Genomic DNA, 24,111 nt, shown 5'->3' with positions numbered 1-24,111 from the left:
GGTTAGTTTTCCCCAACACTCTTGATAGTACATGTCATTGTTTGTTTTCTTTTTTCCTTCCTTCCTTTCTTTTTTTTTTTTGCTAGTGGGGTTCAAACTCAGAGCTTTATGCTTGTTAGGCAGGCACGGTACTACTTCAGACACTTCTCCTGTTTTCTTGTTTCTTTCCATGACAAATGCCTTTCTGAATGGGTGAGATGAAATCTCAATGTAGTTTTTTTGTTTGTTTGTTTTGTTTTTGGTGGTATTGGGGTTTGAGCTCAGGGCCTGGAACTTGTTAAGCAGGCACTCTACCACTTGAATCACTCTACCATCCCTCAGTGCAGTTTTGGTTTACATTTCCTTTATGTCTAAAGTGTTTGTGTATATATTAGGCATTAGTAGTTCTTTTGACAACTGTCTGTTCAATTAATTTACCCACTTATTAATTGGATTATTTGTTCTTGTACTATTTAAGTTTTTGATATCTTGGTATATTCTGGATAGTAATTGTTTATCTGTTGAATACTGTCCAAGGATTTTCTCCCACTCTATTGGAGGTCTCTTAATTCTAGTCATTGTTTCCTTTGATGCACATGAGATTTTAATTTAATACAACCCCCATTCATATATAGCTGCTCTTATTTCCTGGACAATTGGAGTCCTATTCAGAAAATTATTGCCTATGCTTATATCTTCCAGTGTTTTCCTGTAGTAGTTTCAAGATTTCAGATATTATTTTAAGATCATTGATCCAGGGGTGGTGAAGTCTCAAATGTTAAGACTGCCTGTCTAGCAGTGTGAGGTCCTGAGTTCAGGCCCCAGTAGAGTCAAAAAATTTAATTAAAGTAAAATCATTGCTTCTTTTTGAGTTGCTTTTCATAGAGTGAGAGATCACAATATACTTTCTGTCTTCTGCATATAAATAGCCAGTTTTACCTGTACTGTTTGTTGATGCCATAGTCTTTTCTCTATTGTATATGATTGATTCATCTGTCAAAAATTCAGATAGCTGTACCTCTGTTAGTTTAATTCTGTGTGTTCTATTCTGTTCCCTTGTCTTCATGGCTGTTTTTGTGCAAGTACCATGCTATTTTTGTTGTTACCCCTGGAGCCACTGGTCATAGATTCTGGAAGCTGTGTTTTTACAACCACACATCCCCAGAAACCTAAAACAATCCCACAAAGTGAGGACCAGAACACCCCAGGCATAACCATCATGAAGCAAGTTCTGGGATAATGTTTTGGTTCTGGCACAAGGTGACTTTGAAGGAGTGACTCAATTCCCTAGCTATAAAAAGCAGGAAAGTTGTGATGCTTAATGAGCACTCCTTGATTTATGTGTGCTTTATCATTTTTATTATATTTTTTAAAAAGTTCTTGTTTTTAATACAGGACCTCACTATGTCCCTTTGGCTGGCATTGAACTCACTATGCATCCCACATTGGCCTTGAACCTGTGATCCTTCTTCCTCAGCTTCCCATTGCTAGAGTTCCAGATATGGGCCGCCCAAGTGATTTGTCATTTTAAAGAAAAAAAGAGAAGGAAATAATGAGAAGATAAAGGATGATTCTCAAATAGATGTGGACAGAGTTAAGTAGTCTTTTATTCTTTCTGGGATTTGGATGGTGTCTTAATCATTCTGGACTCCTGTAACAAAAAAACATGGAGTGGGTGGCTTAAACAGTAGTCATTTATTTCTTATAGCTCTGAAAGCTAGCAAGTCCAACATCAAGGTACTAGCAGATTTGATTCTTAATCTTCTAGCTTCTTGGCTTGCAAACAGGGTCTCCCTCTCTCTCCTCACAAGGCAGAGAGAGGAAGCCCTGAGATGGCTCTTCTTCTCATGAGGACATTAATCCCATGGTATAGGTTACAGCCTTATGACTTCATGGAAACCTAATTATTTCCCAAAGACCCCACCTCTTAACTGCATCACATTGTAGTTGAGAGCTTTAACATATGAACTTGGAAGAGGGAATACATTCAGTCAAACCAGGTGGGAACATTAAGAGGTATTACTCACGAGTCTAAAATGCCTTCATAGTGATTGATTGCAAGGAGAGCACAGCAGTGATAAGAAGGTGAGGGAAGAACATGTCCTGTAGTTCTGTGATCTTTTCTTCCTAGATGGACTGCTGCGTGTGTGTGTGTGTGTGTGTGTGTGTGTGTGTGTGTGTGTGTGTATACCTGTAGGAATTCAAATACAAAAGTGAAAACTCTCATCTCTACTCAACTTTTCCATTTCCAAAGACAGGAAAAATACTAACATTTTTTTTCCTCACAAGCATGACTTTATTACATGTATAATAACAAAGCAATCACCTTCTTTTTATATGTTGAAAATATCAGCCCAGCCAGGATAATTTGATCTAATAAAGCATAGTATAACTTATTCCAGCAATTTGTTTCCTTTGCTGAGTAAGGATAGGCTATAATGCTGAGAGGAAAAACTGATGATACACATTAAAAAAAAAGATAAACAAATATAATTATTTAGGAAAGATCTTACTTGTAGCTGTGCACCTAAAGGCAGTAGTCCTCAAACACAAAATATGTGGATGTTATGGACAGGGACATATATAAGTAAGGTAATTTTACTTGCTACTACCGAGTCTGTGCCTTGTCCCCTTGGCTAATAATATCAAAGTACATAAGCATCAGCTAGACTGCCTCCTTGGAATTTACCAACATGCCCGTGCTATTTCTTAGCATAGAAGATCATTCTTCTGCTGTGAATAACATTTCACTAATTTGTCAAGGTGCATGTAATCACTCCATTTTGAATTCTTCTCTGGGAACCTATTCTGGCTGCTTCTTCCCTGTGTCCCCAAGGCATGGTTTTAACCTCTAGCCATGACAGTATCCTTTCTTTGGCCTGCAGAGGGCAGTCCGTCTATTCTCTTCAGAAATTCACCTCTCTGGGTCTCTGCTCACACAGACATGGCCCAGAAAACACTTCTGGGGCCCCGAGGCTGTACTGGAATCCAGGACACCAGTGTAGCGGCTCTCCACAGGGCACACAAGGAGGCGGCAGCTCTTGGAAGGTGCAGGTACGCACCACAGAGGCGATGCTGAGGCGACTATAGAAGACACCGCGGGGATGCGCATCCAGCGCCTAGAGGGGCACTTCCAGGAGTTGGCTGGAGGGCTGCCTCTGGAGTGCGGTGGGCCTTGTGGGTGGGTGGGTGTGCGAAGCTATCGCTCCAGCGGAGTTGGGAGCTCTGAGTCCGTCGGTGGAGGTGAGCAAGTGTCCCCGGTGCAGGAGCGGCAGGAGGCCTGAAGCCAGGGAACGTCCTTGCTGGCCACACGGGAGGGAAGGTGGGCGGGAGGGGACACTGGGCGCAGCCATCTGCAGCCGGGATTTCCCTGTCTGATGCAGCCGCTCCAGTGGCCCTGTGCCATTCCCATGCCGGTGGCCCAGAGAGGAGATTTCATTATGGGACACATCACCAGGGAGCGCCTGTATCTGGAGCACCATGGCAACAAGGCTGCTTGGGCTGAGGGCGATGGCTGCCATGCCGGGGCAAGGACAAGATCATTGAGGGGGGCAGGGATGACCGGAGAGTCTTCAGCCTTTCGACACCTAGGGAAGTCCCTGTGCTGTCAAGAGGTCCTCCGCCCTGAAGTGCTCTTAGGGGGTTTGGGGAACCAAGGTGTGTGGTAGCAAGTCCCCTCCTGAGGCCGCCCCAAAATTGGACCTAGAGGCAGCGGCATTCTTATTTTCCTGGGCTCTGATTCCTCCCAGGCCATAGTTGAGGACTTGTGCGGTGGACACGTCTCCGCAGCCCGCGCTATGGCTCTGGGTCTCTTCTCATAGACTTGGCAGAGGTAACATTTCCACGGCCGTGAGGCGGTGCGGCAGACCAGGAGCTCTGGGCTGGCACTGTGGGCACCTAGCACATGCACAGTACCCATGCAAAGCAGCGGCGGTTGGAGAGGAGGCTCTGGGGTGAGGGGGAGGGGCGGCTAAAGAGCGTTGGCTCTGAGTGCGAATTTGGTCCTCTGGGGGGCACGTCGAGGGAGCTGCTAGCGATGGGGGCTTCTGTGTCTGTAAGGGCTGCTGTGCACAGTTGGCCTGTGGCCTTGGCCGCACAGCTCTGTCGCCGGAGCTGGGAGCTCTGGCTGAGGTGAGCGGGGGGGGGGGGGGGGGGGTGGTTGCTGGTGTGCCCAAAGCGGACTTCCTAAGCAGGGGCAGCAGGAGGCCGGGCACTGTCAGGTGCCCCTGTGGGCCATGAGGGAAGGAAGGAGGGTGGAAGGGCTCCCCGGACAGGGCTACCTGCGATGGGAATTCCCTGTCTGATGCAGCCAGGTAATGCAGCTGGATACTCCCGATCTGGTGTCATTCCCAGGCAGGTGGCCCAGGAGGCAAGTTGTGGCTGTGGGAAACACCACCAGCCAACAGGTGTCAGTGAGCGCCATGGTGCCTAGGCTGCTCGAGACTAGGGCAATGGACTCCATGGCCTGGGCAAGGAGCACAGGATCAACCAATGGGGAGTAGAGATGATCCCAGTTTGTCAGCCTGCCAGACATTTGCGAAAAGCCCCCGTTTCCTGAGACTGGGGCCCTGAACCTACAAGCACACTTTGGTGTTCCTATCCTGAACCGCCTTTAAGAAGGGCGCTTCTGGCAAGGTGTCCAGTGGGAAGCCCTCTCCAGGTGCTGCCTGTAAATGGGACAAAGAGGTGGAATTCTTGTTTTCCTGGCCTGTGACTCCTCCCAGGACACAGTTGAGGAGAGGTGAGCTGGGTACTTCCCAGCTGTTGGCCCTTCCTTGGCTCTGAAAGCATGGAGGGCGCCCTCTGTGACCCTGGCTCAGTTTGTCTCCTCAGGTGGCTTGGTGCACGTGTCTGCTGACAGTTGCTGTAATTTTAATGCAGTTAGTTAGTCAGGGTGTATTGTTGTGAGAATAGGGAGACCGAGGTTTCATTAAGCCTGTATAATGTGAAAACTCTTAATATATTCTTTTTTTCCATTTACTTTTGATTATGCTCCTGTTTTCTCATAGTGTAGTTTTGAGGACTACCAAGAGACAGTATGGAAAGGTGACTTCTATTTTGGGGAAAAATAAACCCATAACTTGAATGAGATACTCCTATATATTTTTTAATCCCACATTATTTTTGTCTATTTATTTATTTATTGAGACAGGGTCTTGCTTTGTAGCCCAGGCTGGCCTGGAACTCCAGATCCTTCTGCCTCAGCCTCCCTAGTGCAGGGATTCACAAACATGTGCTGCCAGGCTCAGCTTATATAGTATTTTTTTTTCTTTTTTGTGTGCTACTAGGGTTTGAACTCAGGGCCTTGCATTTGATAGACAGTGGCTATACCACTTGAGCCCATTGCAGCCCTTTTTTGCTTAAGTTGTTTTTTGGATGATGATTCTCTCATTTATGCCTTCTGCTGACTTGGGAGGACAGGTGTGCACCACCATGCCAGTGCTTATTGATAGGGTCTTAAAACTCTCCACTCCAGCCTCCACGCCATCTGCTGCTTCAAACCTTGATTCTCCTGATGTTCACTCTTCAGTAGCTTCGATTATAGGCACAAGTCACCACACCCAGATTGTTTGGTAATATAATTTTACTTACCTGTTTGCCAGTCAGTTATGCTATTCTGAAGTATGGATTAATACACTTTTTCTGTAAAGTGCTAAATAGTAAATGTTTTAGACTGTAGATCATCCAGACTCTATCTCAGCTATTCTGTTATGCCACTGTAGTGGGAAAACAGCAGAAAATAATAGTAAACAAATGAGTGTAGTTTTCCAATAAAAACTGAAAGCATCTGGCTCACTGGCTGAATTTTGCCAACTCCTGGTCTAAAAGATGGTAAAGAGAAGAAGGTAAGGAGTTCAGTCTTTTCAGAATCCTGTGAACCTCATTTGATTATGGAACTGCTTTTGTTAAAGAAGCTATGTTACTCCTTGAGACTCCAAAATTAGTATCCCTCTTCCTGAAAGAACTTGTATAAACTTGTATAAATGAGCAAGTAACAATTTCTAAGCACATCTCCAATTTTAGTAAATCATTTTAGTAAAAAATGATGTGGGTTTTTTTTTTAGCATTTATTGGCTTATTTATGGTGCTAAGAATCAAACCCAGGATCTCATATGTACTAGGCAAGTATCCTTCCAATGATCTACATCTTCAGCTCATAGATTTTTTTTTTGTTTTTATTTGCAGTAGTGGGGTTTGCACTCAGGGCCTATACCTTTGAGCCACTACATCAGCTCTTCTTTGTGATGAGTTTATTGAGACAGTGTCTTAAAAGCTATTTGCCAGAGCTGGTTTTGAATCTGATCCTTCTGCTCTCTGCCTACTGAGTAGCTAGGATTACAGGTGTGAGCTACTGGTGCCTGGAAGATTCTTTTTTTTTGGAGGACTGGGGTTTGTACTCAGGAATTCACACATTCAAAGCAAGTACTCTACTGTTTGAACCATACCTCTAGCCTGAGCCCTTAGAATTTTAATTGTTAATGTCCCTTTGTGTAATTTATTACCTAAAATAGAGTTAGTGTGTTCCTTAGGAATTCTGGTATCTGTACTTTTCATTCCAACTAATAATTAAAACCTGTTTATATCTGACTAAGAAAAATATGTACCTGACTTCAACTTTTTAAGAGAAGCATACTTTATTTTCACTTCTTTTTGAGGTATACTCTAAAGCAGGTTGTAATTTACTGCCTCTGGGCTAAACTATCAGCAAGGCATAGGGCAATCTGAAGGCTCTGGACTGATGGTGATGTGTACAGACTCATGTCAGGCTGTGATTTAGATAGCACATAAACATAAGACATTTGACCATTTTTTGGTGCTTTATTAGTCCTATTCCTATAATTTGTTCAAATTCTGAGTTAACTACTAATTTTAAAGCTTATATCTTAGGGCAAAGCCAAGTACCCCTCTCTACCCTAGGGAGCAGAGTGACCTTTTAGGAATTCTTGGGTCTCAGTTATTCTAGCATGACCTATTGCTTCTTACAGCAGACTGGAGACAAAGAGTCTGAGAGCAGGATTTGGATAACTCTGTAAAAGTCCACTCAGCAGGCCTGTCCCACTGTTCCACTAGTCTGAAGGTGGCAAAGAAGTCTAGGTCTTTCAACAATTGAAGCATCAAGATTCAACTGATCAAGTGGTGCAGACAAATGTTTGGTTGAGTATCCAGGATCCAGGAATAGAGACCCGATTCCTGCCTTAGAAGACAGACAGCCCTGTGGGTATCTTCTTTTAAGTGGTGTCATACAGTATTTTCTGTGCTTACAGGAAGTTGTCTCCAACTGTTCCAAGTCCTGTTGCTCTGACTTCTGCATTAAAGCAAAATATATTTTGAGGTTACTTGATAGTAAACTTTATTGCTTTCAATATGGAAAGAGTACCTTGCAGGACTTTGTTTTTTTGGTACTGGGAATTGGACCTAGCTATGACCTTGTGCTTGCTAGCAAGCACTCTACTACTTGAGGTATGCCCCCAGCTCCCTTGCAGTACTTCTGTGTGGCAGACCTACCTGTTACTTTATTTGTACTTCTTAGGGATCTCTTCTATTAGAACAAAATGCTTGTACTAAACTGAACCATTTTGGTGGAATCAATGACTTGATTATGTTTTTGCTCAGATATTGATTAAGATCTACAGTTATTTAGAGCACTTGACAAATATCTGTCCAAGATGATATAGAAAAGGAGAATGGATTTACTGGTCATTTTTGCATGAGGGATCCAGTGACTTAGGAATATGGGAGGTGATTGGTATGATACTGTGATTGCCACTTGTTTTTTTACATTATGTTTTCTAAAAGGAATTGACTTGTTTGATCTTCTGTTTTCTTTTGTAGCCCAGTGGACTTTGTTGTCATCCTGGACCTCCATGAGGGAGAGCACTAATTCATGTTCTTTGTGGACAGACAACAGATTGATGATCCAACAGAGGTAAGGCTTTGATGTTCAAGGAAGCCATTGGCTTAGCAGCTTCATTTTATCTGCTATTACTGTCAGGACTGATGGGCAACAGCTCTCCTATGCTAGAGGATTTCTTTCTCAATAAAAGTTGAAGGTGCTTAGTCTGATCAATTTTAACTTTTAGTAAAAGCAGAGGGGAGGTTAGATGGAAGAGGTGGATTTGAAAAGGGGATTCAACATTGTTTTTGTTTCCTGTTTCGCCCTGTGATTACCAGGCAGCATGGGAGATTTGGGGAACAGGAAGAATGTGAATCCTTGTTTATTGCTCCATGCTGTTACTTCTTTTGGGGTTTTAACAGGTTGTCTGCTTTGCACACCATCTTTCTCTCCACTTTTCTTCTCATACTATTTCTAATTTCTACTTACTGGAATAGTAAAGATAGCATAATACATAATGAGTTCATATTCCTATGTAAGAATGTTGCTGGATGCTGGTGACTCATGTCTGCGGGACTAGCTGCTCAGGTGGTGGAGATCAGGAGGATTGTGGTTCCAACCCATCCTGGGCAAATAGTTCAAGAGACCCTGTCTTGAAAAAAACCCATCATGGAAAAGGACTGGTGGAGTGGCTCAACTTGTAGCCCATGAGTTCAAATACCATTTCCACAAAAAAAGTGTTCAGTCAGATAAATGTATGCATATATATTATATACTTACTACAAGTTCATGATGAAACATGTTTCTGGAACATACACATTATATGTATGTGGCAGGTGTTATTTTATATAATGTGCATATAGGATATACATCATATATTTATGCAAATTTTATAAATTTGCCAGATTAGTCCACCCAGTTCTTATCTCTCATAGGGTTTTCCTTCTACTTTGACTTGACTTCATTTTCATAGTCTTTTACTTCCCAAGAGCACAGACCATATTCATTGTAATTTCCTTACCTTTCCCATATATTCTTGGGAGATATTGTGTTTTACTAATCCTGTTTTTTTTTAATTTAATTTAATTTAATTTTTTTCATTTTTCTTTTATTATTCATATGTGCATACAAGGCTTGGTTCATTTCTCCCCCCTGCCCCCACCCCCTCCCTTACCACCCACTCCGCCCCCTCCTTCTCCCCCCACCCCCTCAATACCCAGCAGAAACTATTTTGCCCTTATTTCTAATTTTGTTGTAGAGAGAGTATAAGCAATAATAGGAAGGAACAAGGGTTTTTGCTGGTTGAGATAAGGATAGCTATACAGGGCGTTGACTCACATTGATTTACTGTGCGTGGGTGTTACCTTCTAGGTTAATTCTTTTTGATCTAACCTTTTCTCTAGTACCTGTTCCCCTTTTCCTATTGGCCTCAGTTGCTTTAAGGTATCTGCTTTAGTTTCTCTGCATTAAGGGCAACAAATGCTAGCTAGTTTTTTAGGTGTCTGATCCTGTTGTTGTGGAGTATTTCAGTAAATTAGAAGTACTTTTGTATTATGCAGACTCATTACTGGATATGTAAGAAATATCAACAATAATTCTAACATCAGAGTTATGTTCACTTCACCCCCCTTTAAGATTATTATCCCAATAAGGTCATAGACAACAATAGCTGTGGTCTCAGGTTAAGAGGAGAATTATCATGCTTCCATTGAGGTGAAGAACACTGCCAAGTTGGCAGGTTTTGCACATGTACTTCAATTATGGAAGGCATATGTCTCACTCATACACCTACAGGTTATGGCATGATACACAGTTTTGTTGACAGGAGAATATAAATTCCATTATGTTTAGTGGATGCTCAGGTTTTTCTATGGAGTAAGTCACACATTTGGGACAACTCTGTCTTGACAACCTTAGATTACCATGAACCAGTGCCCCTCATTTTATGCCTCATATTTATTTATATGTTAGCATCACCTAGGAGCTTCTTAAAAATTCTGATGCACAAACCACATTCCAGATTCTCAGGCACTTTTTTCACGGCAGTGAATTCGATAGATGTGGAATGGATCACCAATTCCCATCCCCAACTCTCACAATTAGCTCCTGATCCACTAGCTATATGGATTGTACTCTTTCTTCTGATAGTTTCAGACAAATCACTCCATGGTCAATTGCAATGGCCTAATGCAAAGCTCGTCTTGTATTCTCAATCAATCATATTGGGTCTTGAATATAACTGCCCCTGGACTCACTTTCCATTCAATAAACATATACTTTAGACTGTTCATTAGACACATTAAAGTGTTAAAGGAAATGAGGAGACAACACAGAAAGCCTAAGTAGCTCATGATTTATGCAGTGTTGAAGTACTGCACTTGGCATCTACTTTTGGGCTGATGTCCCTTTACAGAGCAATTTAATATCCTCTACTTAAAGTCAGAGTCCATGAGTTACAGACATTGAATCTGGGAAAAGCCATGCACATCGACACAGAGCTGTACACATGGAGCTGAAATCAGCTCTTACTCTAGGCCAGTATGTGTCTCCCACCTACAGCCCAGTTTACACTTTGGTTTTTGTAATCAGGGTTCCTTCTCTTAATTTCAACACTTTTAATTTGCATGTCCAATTGAAGAATTAAGGATTTACTTGGTCTGGCTCCCCAAAGCAGTCACAAGAGGAGAATCTGCACAAGTCATATATGAAAGGTGTGCTCCAAGAGGATAGAGGGAGTTGAGCTGGGGAAGCTGGGAAGAGAAGGCAAAAAGCCATGAGAATGTTGAGTTTGGGGAAATTACAAGCAATTAGTAGCCTAAAAGGTGCTCTTCATACAGTAGGATGACTTCCTGCCTGGCTTCCCTGTAGAAGTTAAAGTATCAGGACAGGACAGCAGCAGTGGGTAGGAACAGGGTTCAGAATGGAAACAGGTGATGAAGATAGGAGGGCCTGACAGGGTAGTAACCCATGGTTTGGAGAAAGGATAGTCAGAGGCTACATCAACTATTGGACAGAACAACGGGTGAAGAGACTGAGTTCCAATCCTACGTGGAGAGTCATAAAGACTAGCTGTATATAAGAGTCACAGGTGTGATTACCTCTGCAAGCTGGGCCAGAGAATCTGCATGCTAGTCTCCACTGGCTGAACAGTAATTTTCTTTTGATAATCATGTCTTTCAGGACACTTGGCGACTCAGGGAGGACATGTGGAAACACATGTGTAATGTCAACTGATTCTTCGGTAGTATCATGATCTAACTTGGCAGGGTTCTTCACTTCAAAGGAAGCATGAGAATTCATCTCCGAAACTGAGACCACAGCCATTGTTATCTATGATCTTATTGGGATATATCCATATATATATATATATATATATAGTATATATATAGCACTATATCTAAGATATCAATATATCTAAGAGGTAAAGAAAAGAAAGAAAGATAGTAGGCTGTAAAGAAAGTAAGAAAGAAGTAGGCTGTGACAAGAATGTTAAAGGGGGGGTAAAGTGAACGTACACTCTGATGTTAGAATTTTTGTGAAGTGAACAAACACTCTGATGCTTGAATTTTTGTTGATATTTCTTACATATCCAGTAATGAGACTGCATAATACAAAAGTACTTCTAATTTACTGAAATGCTCCAGAACAACAGCATTAGTAAAACTCAGTATCTCCCAAGAATATATGGGAAAGATAAGGAAATTACAATGAATATGGTCTGTGCTCTTGGGAAGTAAAAGACTATGAAAATGAAGTCAAGTCAAAGTAGAAGGAAAACCCTATGAGAGATAAGAACTGGGTGGACTAATCTGGCAAATTTATAAAATTTGCATAAATATATGATGTATATCCTATATGCACATTATATAAAATAACACCTGCCACATACATATAATGTGTATGTTCCAGAAACATGTTTCATCATGAACTTGTAATATGCATACATTTATCTGACTGAACACTTTTTTTTGTGGAAATGGTATTTAAACTCATGGGCTACAAGTTGAGCCACTCCACCAGTCCTTTTCCATGATGGGTTTTTTTCAAGACAGGGTCTCTTGAACTATTTGCCCAGGATGGGTTGGAACCACAATCCTCCTGATCTCCACCACCTGAGCAGCTAGGCCCGCAGGCATGAATCACCAGCATCCAGCAACATGCTTACAGAGGAATATGAACTCATTATGTATTATGCTATCTTTACTATTCCAGTAAGTGGAAATTAGAAATAATGTGAGAAGAAAAGAGGAGAGAAAGATGATGTGCAAAGCAGACAACCTGTTAAAACCCCAAAAGAAGTAACAGCATGGAGCAATAAACAAGGATTCACATTCTTCCTGTTCCCCAAACCTCCCATGAGCTGCCTGATAATCACAGGGCAAAACAGGGAACAAAAACAATGTTGAATCCCCTTTTCAAATCCATCTCTTCCATCTAACCTCCCCTCTTCTACTAAAAGTTAAAATTGATTCCACTAAACACAAACATTCTCATACTACAAACTATTTCACACTCATTGAGTATATCCAAGGCTTAGGAATGCAGAAGACTCCTTGAATCAAAATCTGTCATTAACACTGTGGAAAGAGATGGAATGCCCCAGTGTGTCTGGTTTTCAGTGACTTCTGGTCTTGCTCAATGTTCCTATCCAGTAGATAAAATGTAAGAAATTCATTACAAGATAACCATTAAAATGTTGACAATTTGTGTGAGTGTGTCTGTGTGTGGGTTTGGTATTTGTTGATCAATTGGCCATCATTGATTTGTGGAATTTCAGTTCATTCCCAAAGGCACATGAGGAACAGCCTTGTGTCACTCTGACTTCATGTCTTCAGTTCTGTGAATGAAAGGGGTACTGTGTTGCCCTCAGAAAACCTTTGCAGAAATGAATTTCTTTCCAACGTGTTTCATGCTATTCCATAGTTTCTGCTGTTACTGAAACCTGCCACTCTCTTGAGAGCTGCTAACAATTTCACTGATTAGGGAACACTAAGCATTCCTTGGCTATAGCTGTGTGTGCCTGTGTATTTCTCAGATCAAAGTGAAGTAATTTCTTGGTGACATGAATTGAATTCATGGGGTCACTTTGAGGCTCTTGCCAGGCAGTATGTGTGTTTGCATGTCTTGTTGAAGATAGGAACACAGAATCCTGGACAACAACCCCTGGTTACCACTGTGGGACATTTTGCGTCACATAAGGGAATACTCCCCAACATGATGGGAGATGTAGTTCTGAGAGGGAAGTTGCCTCATCCAAGGTTAAGGGAGTTTTCCTTTGTGAATTAACTGGGTTCCAGATTGGCAGCTCTTCGGAACAGTACAGAAATGTCATGAGAGTTCAAACTTGAATGACTGAGGAGGGAACATGGAAGAGAAAAGCAATCCCCAGATCAGAAGATCTTGCCAGAAAACTGTCACACATGTGGCTTGAGACTGGAAGAGGAGGGGTTACAGTTGGAGTGCTTAAGTGTTCTGACCTTTCAAGAACAACATGGCTGTGATGTCACAGTGGGCTGACCGCCTTTGGAACTTGGAGAGTCTTGAGGCACCTCTTGCCTGGTCTGTTGCTATGGCAGCCCAGCCAGCCATGCAGGAAGAAGCTGGAGGATGGTGCCCCTGTCCTGTTTGAAAGACTTCTCTTTTAATTGTGGCATAGGGAGACAGGGCAGTTATGGCTGTAGCATAGGGGTGACCTGAGCACATCAGGATTGGGGAATTCCATTCTTCATGGCTAATCTAAGCTACCATGCTCCACGGATTTTACTGTCCACAGGCCTTTCTGCCATTTAGGCCATTTAGGCATGGAATGTAGTTTTTTGTTTTTTTTTCATTTTCAAATAAAGCTTCCAGCTAACATTCTGCTGTGTTCACTTCCCAGTCCTTTAGTATGGTCAGGGCCACAATTTGAAAGTTTTACTTTTGGTCAGTGAAGTTCACAAAATAAAATCCTCAACTAAAACTTTTCAGTCTCCCTCCCTTGAAGGAAATATAAAACATTACATCTGAAATTAAAAATTAGTTACATATTTACACATCTGTGCCATTTTTTACTGCCATGAAATACTAAAAAGCAACCTTACTTGATGAAGTGTTCAGAGAAAAAAAATGCAGAGAGGGGAGAGTGTAGCAAAAGAAAGTGTAGTCTCTTTTACTTTAGAGATATGTGGCTCTAGATATTGGGAATATTCCTAGAAATGCTTTATTGTATCACTTGGTGTGCAATTATCTTCATAAGATTACAGTAAAAGAGTTGGGTTGTGGTTGTACTCACTGCTGTTCCTTCACTCTTAACATTTTGAATGAATTCTCTCCTGATCTGCTTTGGAATATACTCGGAAGCTTTCTTGTAAATCCTGATACCTGTCTAGCCAAGGTGACCCAACATCCACAGTGCCTATTCTGGTCTCCTTGTTGGTGCCTTCTTTGTTCTCTGTCAATGTTTATGGAAAGGGTTTGCTCCAGGTTTGTCAAGAGGTCATGTGGCTTCATGTAAATCTCAGCCCCAAGGCATCAGTGTCTGCTCTTTAGGAAAAGGTAGGACTGGACTTGGATCTTGTCCCATGGGCCCCTTTCAAACTTTTTCATGCTGTGCTTGACAATTTATTTAACAAATATTTTTGATGGTAGTGGCATTTGAACACAGGGCCTCCCATTTACTAGATAGGCACTGTATCACTTGAGCTTTTCCATCAGCACCCCCCCTTAGCTGAGATAACAGGTGTACTTCATCAAGCCCAGCTTTTTTGTTGAGATGGGATCTCAACTCTCATTTTGCTACAGTTCATCTTAGACCACCATCCTCCTATCTCTGCCTCTAAAGTAGCTGGGATTGAAGGCATCAGCTACCAACCCAGGCTGCACCAGGTGTTTTTAAGTAATCTGGTTTCAACACTTCCTGTCCATTGTATCTGAGTCATGTTCACCTTGACTCTCTATTACTCTTAATTTCATCTTCTGTAGCCTCTGATATTGACTGTTGGAAATATCAGGAGATGGTTGTCTTTAGGCTAAGGATCCTCTTGCAGAGTTCCAATGGGAAGTGCTCCTGAGAATCAGGGAATATGCAGTCCCTGACCCATGTGATAACTTGTAGCATTTAACTGTCTTCTCATCCATCTGGCCTCTCTTTCCTTTCTCATTGGCTTCCCATAACCCACAGCCAATTCTCAACCCTTTGGCTCAGTCACTCTGTCCATGAACTACAAGTGGATTCACCTCATTCTGGTAGAGACAGTGCAAAGATCTGAGCAAAGGGATTATGGGGGCTGATGATGGAGTCCTCCAGGGTCCTGACAGGACTTTGTGTCTATGGAGTTAATTCTGAGAGTGGACTTTGCCTCTACAGCACATTTGTCCTTGTGGTTCCATGGTGTAATGGTGAGCACTCTGAACTCCACATCCAGGGATCTACCTTACTATTTAGCTTTTGAAAGGCCATTTTCCTCTATTGATTAAGTGGGCTAATGTCATACTTCCTGTTCCCTGCTTAGAGTTTTGTCCCTGGGAACCTCAGGGTAGCTCTGGGTCTCCACATCCACTGCAGCACCTGTGAGGCTCCTCTGGAGCACAGTTCAAGAAAGTGGTGTCTTAGAGAGGCTGGGTCCACAGGGAATTTTCCCACACATCCCACGTGAGCCAACAAGACTGCAGCATCTGACTTGGCCACCCAGCCTGGACCACAGTATCTAGCCTTGGAAGTTCAAAGCCAGGTCCAGGGCACAGTAACCCAGCAGGCCGCACAAGTTCTCAGGTGACTTTGGGGTGAAATGACTGTGGCCACCAGGTCCCAGGATCTTGCTTTCTCTGCCTCACATGCCACAGTGGCCCTACTATCTTACTTCTCCACATGTAGAAGTGAATTAAGTATGAATTAGCTTTTCTTAGTTTGGCCATGTGGTGATGAGACAAAATTTCCAGGTCACAGCATTTGAATGCAGGGCCTTGTTCTTGCGAGGCAGGTACTCTACCATTGAGCCATGCTCCAGTCATTGTTTGCTTTAGTTAGTTTTCAGTTAGGGTCTCACTTTTTGCTCAGCACAGTCTAGTATGTAGGCCTCCCACATAACTGGCACTACAGGCATGTACCACCATATATGGCTCCTATCTTTTTGTTTTTAAACATAAGGAACACATGCAAATATTTTCTTTGATAATTATTCACATGATGAAAGAATACATAGAGAAAACATAAATCCCACTCCTCTGCAGTAGTGACCTCCAGGCCATCCACTGTGAACCATATGTAAACCCAGCTATGGCTCATTTGTAATTTCCCATTGTGTTAGTTTTTGATAGCTGTGACAAATACCTGAGTGAAACAACTTAACAGAAGACAGATTTATTTGGCTCACAGTTTCAAAGGTTTTAGGCCATGTTCAGCTGGCTCCATTGCTTTTGGTCTGAGATGGACAGAAATATCATGGTGGGGAACAGAGCAGGACTGCTCACTTGGCAGTGGCTGAGAGGGAAGAGAGAGGGAAAGAGAGACTGCTTCCTTCAATCAGGCTCCACCTCCCCACAGAACAATGATGAAATTATTATTTCTCATGATGCAATATTGACACCAGCTGGAAATCAAGCCTTCAGCACACAAGCCTTTGGGAAGTGGGCACTTCACATCCAAGCACAACACCCACTGAACCTGTCTAGTTTAACAGTCTTAATGTCTAAATGTGAAACCATGTCTACTCTCCACTCAGGAGTTAGGAGTATCTGAATATTCTGATGCTGGGTTGTGTACATGTGTGCTGGGTTGTGTTTCTGGTGACTCAAAATTTCCAGACCAAAGTACTAGATGCAGAAGGTTGAGGGTCAACGACTCAATCTTTCTTCTGCCTTCCAATCATTTGTGCACCCATATTTGATACTACAGCTCCACAATCTGAATCCTAAGATGCTTTCTCAACCACTTTTAGTCAGGAGAGGAGCATACCTGTTTCTTCCTACCTAGACCTCTCTTCTAGTTTGTTGGACTTAAATTCACAGTGCTGAGTATTGTCCTGTGTTCTTTCCAATGAACATGAAATGAAATGTACCTAATCAATACTGGACCCATGACAGGAAGATGAAAAACTTTGCAATCCTATCAGATGAAGGGATTGAGGAGCCAAGAAGTACATTTTGGCACATGGATCATTTTCTGTCCAGAGACACAGGGCAACACCCAATCACATGGTGTCCAGCTGAGAAAAAGCCCAGGTTACAGGACTCAGAGGCAACTTCCACCCCTTCCCCGAGGCCACTTAAGCACAGGTGGGACCTGAGAGGTCAACTGGCCCTGAGGGTCAGAGTCAAGATCTAGAGTCCAGGGAGCACAGGCCAAGTGGGGAAGCCATCAACTGAGTGTCTAGGTCTCAATCACCCTAGTTTTCTATGTTAACAGTTTCCCTGTGGACTGGGCCTAATTAAGGACTGGTTTCCTGAGAGTGAATGGGAAAGCCTGCACTTTTTTGCAGCTGTGCAGCAAAAAAGGTAGCTGCTTGTGGCAGGACCCAGGTCCTTAATCAGCTACTTCCCCTCACAGCTTCCTTCCAGGAACCAAAACTCCTGGTCTCCCAAATCAGCACCTGCAGGGTACTCAGAAGGGGAGAATTGAGTTTTCTGTGAAGAACCAGTTTCAGGCCAATTAAAAGCAAAAGATGGCTTCCAGTAAACAGTAATGTTCCACTGAGATTTGAACTCAGATTGCTGGATTCAGAGTCCAGAGTGCTCACTGTTACACCATGCAACCACAAGTGCAGACCTGCTGCAGGTGAAAGTCCCTTCTCAAAATGTCCTCACCAGGCACCATTTCCTGTCAGACTAGTCCCTGGGGACACTATCTGCAGTCCCCACTACCTTCGCTCTGCCTGTCTTTGTGTTTGATATTGAAGAACAGATTAAATCCATTTTGGGATTAGGGACCTGAAAATGTGTTTTAGGCCTCCTGGAAACCTCATTGATCTAGTTGGGCTGCTACTTTTCCATTCTGATGTCAGTTCCCTGATGACCCAAGTGTAAACCTTTCCTTTACTTTGCAATTATCCTCTTCCCACTGTTCACTGTTCACTGAGCATTTGATGACACGTGGAACAGGATTTTGGGTTTACTGGAACTCTTCCTTCCCCTCCTGTCCCTTTCCCCTCCCATCCTTCCTTCCTATTCACACTCTCTTTCCTTTCCCTCCTCCTATTCTGCTCTGGATAACCAAATCTGTCTTTCTGCCCATCTTCTTCTCTGTCTTCCCTGTTCCCATTTCCCCCAGGTCCTTCCACCAATTCCTACTTCCTGACCACCTCCATCTCTCCTCCTCCTTGGCTACTGTTCCTTTTCCTTCCCATCCCTTCCACTCTGCCCAACACAATACACACATAGTCCAGTCCAGCAGAGGAATGCTACTCATTTGAGAGGACTGCAAAGAATAGGTCTGTCACAGGACCCTTTGAGGTTCTGGGTTGAAAGGTCAAGAAAAGTGACACCAACCCTGTTGCTAGATCTTCAGGTCTTGAGTAGTATGGGTTGGGTTGCTCCATTTCTGGCATGACCCAAAGTAGACAAGGTCCAGTTGTGAAAGGCTGAATCTACCAAAGTCAACAGCATTAAATTAACTCACTCACATATCTATTGAGCAGTGTTGGGCCCTGTTTGGTTCAATATGTGAGATCAATGAATTAGCATATTTATAAGTCTTCCAAAAATAGATGGTCACAACATGTACTCAAGATTATATACATAATCATCTGAATCCTGTTGCCAGCTTAGATAGAGCTCTTGTGGGGCTAAGATGTATTCATAAGTAACACATATTTACAGGTGTTTGGTGACATTAAAAATGAACAAAAATAGCTGAGTGTGTGGGTACACATGGGAGGTGAAGACAGTAGGATCATGAGTTTCAGGCCAACCTGGAAAGCTTGTTTCAGAAATCAAAAATATAGACAGGTGCTGATGACTCACACCTGTTATCCTTACTGCCTTGGAGGTTGATATCAGAAGAATCATTGTTTGATCATAGTCCAAGCAAATAGTTCAAGAAACCCCATCTCCTAATTAACCACAGCAAAATTAACTGGATGTATGGCTCGAGCTGTAGAGCTCTAGTTTTGCAAGTGTGAATCTCTGTGTTCAATTCCCAGTCCCACCAATACACAAATAAGTACATAAGTATATAAAAAGAGAATGAAAAAATAAATATTTTAATAAATAAACCCAAGCAAACAAAATATAAATGAAACCAAAACCAAAACCAAAACATGGAGGAGGTTGAGGGGTAGAAGTGGCAGAGTTGACTTGGGTTTAATGAAAAGCCAACATCTGCCCCAATGAGAAGCCAACATAGAAATGGAATATATAGAGATGTGCCTCAAACAGTAGAGTGCCTGCTTCTTAAGTGGAAGCCTTTGGTTCAAATCCCAATTCAAAAAATATATATATCCAAAAGCAGAATGGTCCCAAAAAACAGGAGAAAATTGGAATACTGATAAAGGATTTGTACTCAGCTTCATGTTTGGTAGGCTGGTGTTCTAGCTCTTGAGTCATTCCACCAGCCTGAAGGACTAGACATTTATTCTCTTAGTGTGATATATAGCTCTGTGTTCACACATTTCAAACCAGTTCGATATAATAGGTGAATATTCAAAGAAAACAGGACACTTTTATATCAGCAATGTCTTACAGTTTTCACTTGATGAAAAGCCTTACAAGATATGCTCCAATGTTAAAGAAATGGACTTCTGGGTAGCTCTGAAGAAAGCATAACTTGTTGGGGAGCTATTTCCTCTTTGATGACTTTGGCCATACATAAGAATGAGCAATGAGAAATAGGTTTAATCTTTTAGGAAAGAGAGGTACTGGTATTGGTAGAAGAGCACACAGCTATTTCAACTGATGACTAGGCAGCTCCAATCAATAATAACATTCACTAAAACCAGATGGCTTGAGTATCAATGTTGACTGACAGTGGAAGGCAGCAGCCATTCCATGACAGCCTCCACATTCTTGTTCTGTTAGTGCTACTCCAGGGCATTACCTGGCATGTGAGGCTCTTCTCCCTCACACCTGTTATAGTCTGAGCCACAGGTAGTGACTTTGGCTGTGAATTCTGGCTTCTTGTCCCTTGTTTCCAGGGTTAAGGATGCTCAAGTGGGGGTGTTGATCAACTTTCTCTCAATAGTAAGCTAATAATTAAAGTTATAGCCATACCTCAGACCTGATGACACCTATTTGACTTCATGTGTTTTGATTTCTTCTCCACAGTACCTGGCTTAGTTTCTTCTGCTAGAAACACCACCACAGCAGGATCTTTCATCCCTTTGTCTGCTCCAAGGGAAGAAATGAACATCTTAGAAATCAATGAGAAATTGTGTTGTCAGATGGAAGCCAGGCAAGAGCAATTCCAAGACCTGAAAAAGAAATTTCTTTTATCTGAAGCTATTGTGTATGTCCATGGCCACCTGCTGTGGAAATACAGTTAGTTTTGTAGGTTCAGTCACCCAAATGATGAATGAGTATCTGTTTTATCATGAGATATGAAATGTCTCCCAAAGTTGATTCTTCACTTCCCTTTTTGAAATAAACTTCATCCTTCCCATATTCCTAGAAACATAGACATAGACCTTTCTCCCTGAATTTGCTGAGGATAAGAATATGGTGACACAAAGGGGCACAAAGGCTGTAGTTTGGGACAAGGTTTAAAAATCTTAGTTACTGGATTCTGATTCAGGGAGAGAATTGCCTGCTTTTCTCAAGAACTGGTCAAAATATTTTTATTAGGATCCTCTCTCTACCATGATAGATACTGCAGGCATAATGTCAGACAAAGGCCTGGAACTAATGATCTTCCACTGAGTCTAAATTTCTATTGAGTTCTAATTGGCCAAGCCCTGTACTGATCATGGTGAGAGAGCATAGTACCTGCTTCAAAGGAGGTACAGATGAGCCTGCTGCTGACTGAATCTGTGGCATCAGAGGTGACGAAACTTGCTGAGGGTTGCTCACAGGCACCTCTGTCAAAGCCCATATAATATATGGTGTAACTCTTTGCAAGGTTCAATTTTATCTCTGTTCTACCTCAGGGAATCCAATGTCTTCTTTCAAGACCAGACCCGAAAGCTGTCTTAGTTAAGGCAGGAGTTATGGCAGGGGAGAAATGTATTATTTCTCCTCAGTCAACATCTTAAGGACCTCTTCATCCTGGATGACAGTGGTGATGACCAGGCCCAGGGCCTCCAGAAGTAACTGGCTGAGGGTTGCTTGCTGGCCAAGTGCCTTATACTCAAGCTCATTCCAGGTGAGGTGACCCTAGGTCCTGATTATGTTCAGCTGCATGAAATCTCCAGCTCACAGATGGTCCACTTGCAAAGTGACTTTAACCAGCTGTTTTCATTTCCATACTAACTTTAGGGACATGGCAAGAGCAGCACTAACTGTATGCAGACACATAAGATAAATATACAGTGTGGAAGTCATAATATCTACCTCCTCTATCATCCTCTTCCTGATGAATCAAGGGCTTTGGATGAGGAGGGGAACATCCCTCCAATGATAAAGCAGAAAGGGGATATGATGGGAGACAGCTTTTTAAGATATAAAGTTGCTCCAGATTAAGAACAAAAGCTTTCCAGCCTCCCCCTATTTGATTTCTTCCTATCTCTGGACAACTGATCATTTTATCTTTCCTGAAATTCAGTCTTCTGATCTATAAAAATGGATCACAGAACAGCTGTAGCCATCATATGTAGGAATTTAATATTCCTGAATGAGTTTTTAAAAATAAAGGCCCTCACTCTTTGAGGATTCTTAGGTAGTTTTGAAAGACATAATAATATATATCATCCACTGAAGTGACATAGACTAGTTCCATGGCTCTAAAAGTCCACCTTACTATACCTACTCATTCCTCCCTCCCATACCCAGAACTCCAAAGAATCGTATCTTTACATATCACCAGCTTTTCCTCCCAGTCTATACTTTCTCTTTTACTTATGTTAACCATGTTTTTCACAGAGCAGAGGTCAATTTTAACAAAGTCTGACTTAATCCATTTTTTTCTGAATTGTGCTTTTGGAATTGCAGTGTGTCTAAATGCAAATCCATGCTCACCTAGATTTTGTTCATTGACTTTGGGAGTTCTATAGAATGTTTGTAGCATTGGGGTGCAGCTCATCGATAGAAGGTTTGTCAATCATGTGCAAGACTGTGAGTTTCATTCCCAGCATTTGGGCAAAAGCCATTTTATGGTTTACACTTGCAGTCTATGATCCATTCTGATTTAATTTTTGTGGCAGTTATAAGGTTTATTTTAAAATCCATTTTTGTGGTCTGTGAATGTCCATTTGTTCCAGCATTACTTGTTGAAAAGATTCATTTTGCTATTGAGTGGTCTTTTCTTTGTTAAGTATATTTCTGTGGCTCTCTTCCGGAGCTCTATGATTAAAGGATTTTCTCAGGAGTACCTCCATATTTCAGTTATGGTAGCTATCTTTGAAGTGTCAGATTTGGGCCATGACAGCTGTTTGACTTTGGTCTCTTTCAGTGCTGTATTTTGTGGGGTTTTTGACTTTTTTTATACACTTGAAAGTCTGTGTTTGGTATCTTTGGAATAACATGATGTTTCTTAATTGGCAGCGCATTGCATCAATAGGTTGAGTTATGCAGAACTGACTTTCATAGCATTGGCATCTTCTCCATACACATGGAATATCACTTCATGTATATCGATAATCACTGAGTTATTTGTTCTATTCTTCCTTATGCTTTCCTATTGGAATGCTCTATTCCTTTTTCCATGAATGTTGGAGCTGTAGAATCCAGAGACAGCTAGATAATGTGATGAACTGCATAACTCAAGATACTTTTAACAGTGTTTCCATTTTCAGCACAATGTGCAATGTGGGTGGTATATCAGTTTGGGAGGTGTGAACTGACAAGTAATAAAACCAAGGCAGAGTATTCATGAGAATACAATATATGAGATGTACACTACAATGTTCTCTGTGCATATTGAAATCTTCCCTGGTCATTTATGTCTCCATGCCCAGAGAGACTATTGTGCTTTTATGTTCGGTAATGTGAACTCATTGTTAAGTGGACATTTTTGACTTTGACTTCAGGAAAACATGAAGATGAGGGAAATGATAATGAATGGAAATGGCTCCCCTCAAGTGACAATAAATATTCAGAGTTTGGGATAGGATGGGTAAAATATGAAAAGAGTCTGCAAATGAACCAACTCAAGAGCAGGCATGGGTTTCACAAGCTGTCCATTTTCCTGGTGTTATTCATCTGTACCTAGATAGAACTAATTAGCCTGTGAAGTCTTTGAACTCACAGAATCTACCTCTTCTCTCTTTTGTGGATAACTTGATGATGAGATCCATATCTGATTTTTATGCTAGATCATAAGTTCTTGGCAGAGATTTCATAGCAAGGAATGTTATCAGACTAAAAAAAATTGTACAATGTCACTCTATACACAAAGATTCCTAAAACGCTCAAAGCACTTGGATGCTTCAGTGTGTCAGGAACATTGACTGTTCTGCTTGATGTAAAATTCAGCATAACTTATTGAAAAGGTTAAGCCACCATTACATCTTTCTGTGAGGCAAATTGAAAATCCTTCCTCACAACATCACTGTCCAGTCTGGGTTCTGAGCTCCTCCTCCTGTTTCTTTCCATGAAAGCAGCATTACATTATTTTTATCCCAGGGGAATATTTTCTTTCTGTTTGAAGGGAGTGTCCCTACCTTATGTTACCACTCCCTTTTGCCTGTATCAGGAGCACCTGGGAGTTTTGTACCTCATCCTCTTGATTTAATCCCATTCTATCCTACCAGGTTGAACAGAGAGGGACAGGAGAAGAGAGGTAAAGAGGCTCTTGAGAACTCATCAGATGAAGGTCTTTAGACTTTCTCCAGTTACCACGACCTGTCTGACACCCAGCATCTCCCAGCATCCCTGCTATTCTGGTGGATGACCATGAAGAATCTTCCTTGGATGCAGCTGGTAAGTATTCCTTTGGAAAGAGAACTGCCTGCATAACAACCATATTTCTGGGGTTCCAATGGAAATTTCAGAGTGGTGAACCAGAGAGGGAAGATCAAAGAGATTATAAACAGACACTGATTATAAGCCACCACTGATGACTGAGCTTATTCTCTACTGCAATATTCTTGCTAATTGTTGATACTGAACAATGTTACACTGTTACAAACATGTTCTACAACTGAGTTTTTATATGACCATGTTTATTTTTGTGTATATATTTATCTTTGGATCTATTTTCCAAGTATGAGAAAAACCATGTGTCTTTTTTGTTTCTG

The 24,111-nt window shown here is 41.9% G+C and overlaps 1 long non-coding RNA gene across 1 annotated transcript; it reads left to right on the top strand.

Annotated features, from left to right (window-relative positions):
• The first annotated feature begins 2,894 nt into the window (after positions 1-2,894).
• LOC141423101 (uncharacterized) lies at positions 2,895-23,781 on the top strand. Its single transcript, XR_012447755.1, has 3 exons — positions 2,895-3,033; positions 7,813-7,906; positions 23,626-23,781. It is a non-coding gene; the product is annotated as an uncharacterized lncRNA (long non-coding RNA).
• The last annotated feature ends 330 nt before the right edge of the window (positions 23,782-24,111 follow it).

This window comes from Castor canadensis, chromosome 5 (genome assembly GCF_047511655.1).
Source record: "Castor canadensis chromosome 5, mCasCan1.hap1v2, whole genome shotgun sequence".
In the NCBI taxonomy this organism is placed as follows: domain Eukaryota; kingdom Metazoa; phylum Chordata; class Mammalia; order Rodentia; family Castoridae; genus Castor; species Castor canadensis.
The sequence above is the reverse complement of the archived record's forward strand: the minus strand, read 5'-3'. Positions and strand labels throughout refer to the sequence as shown.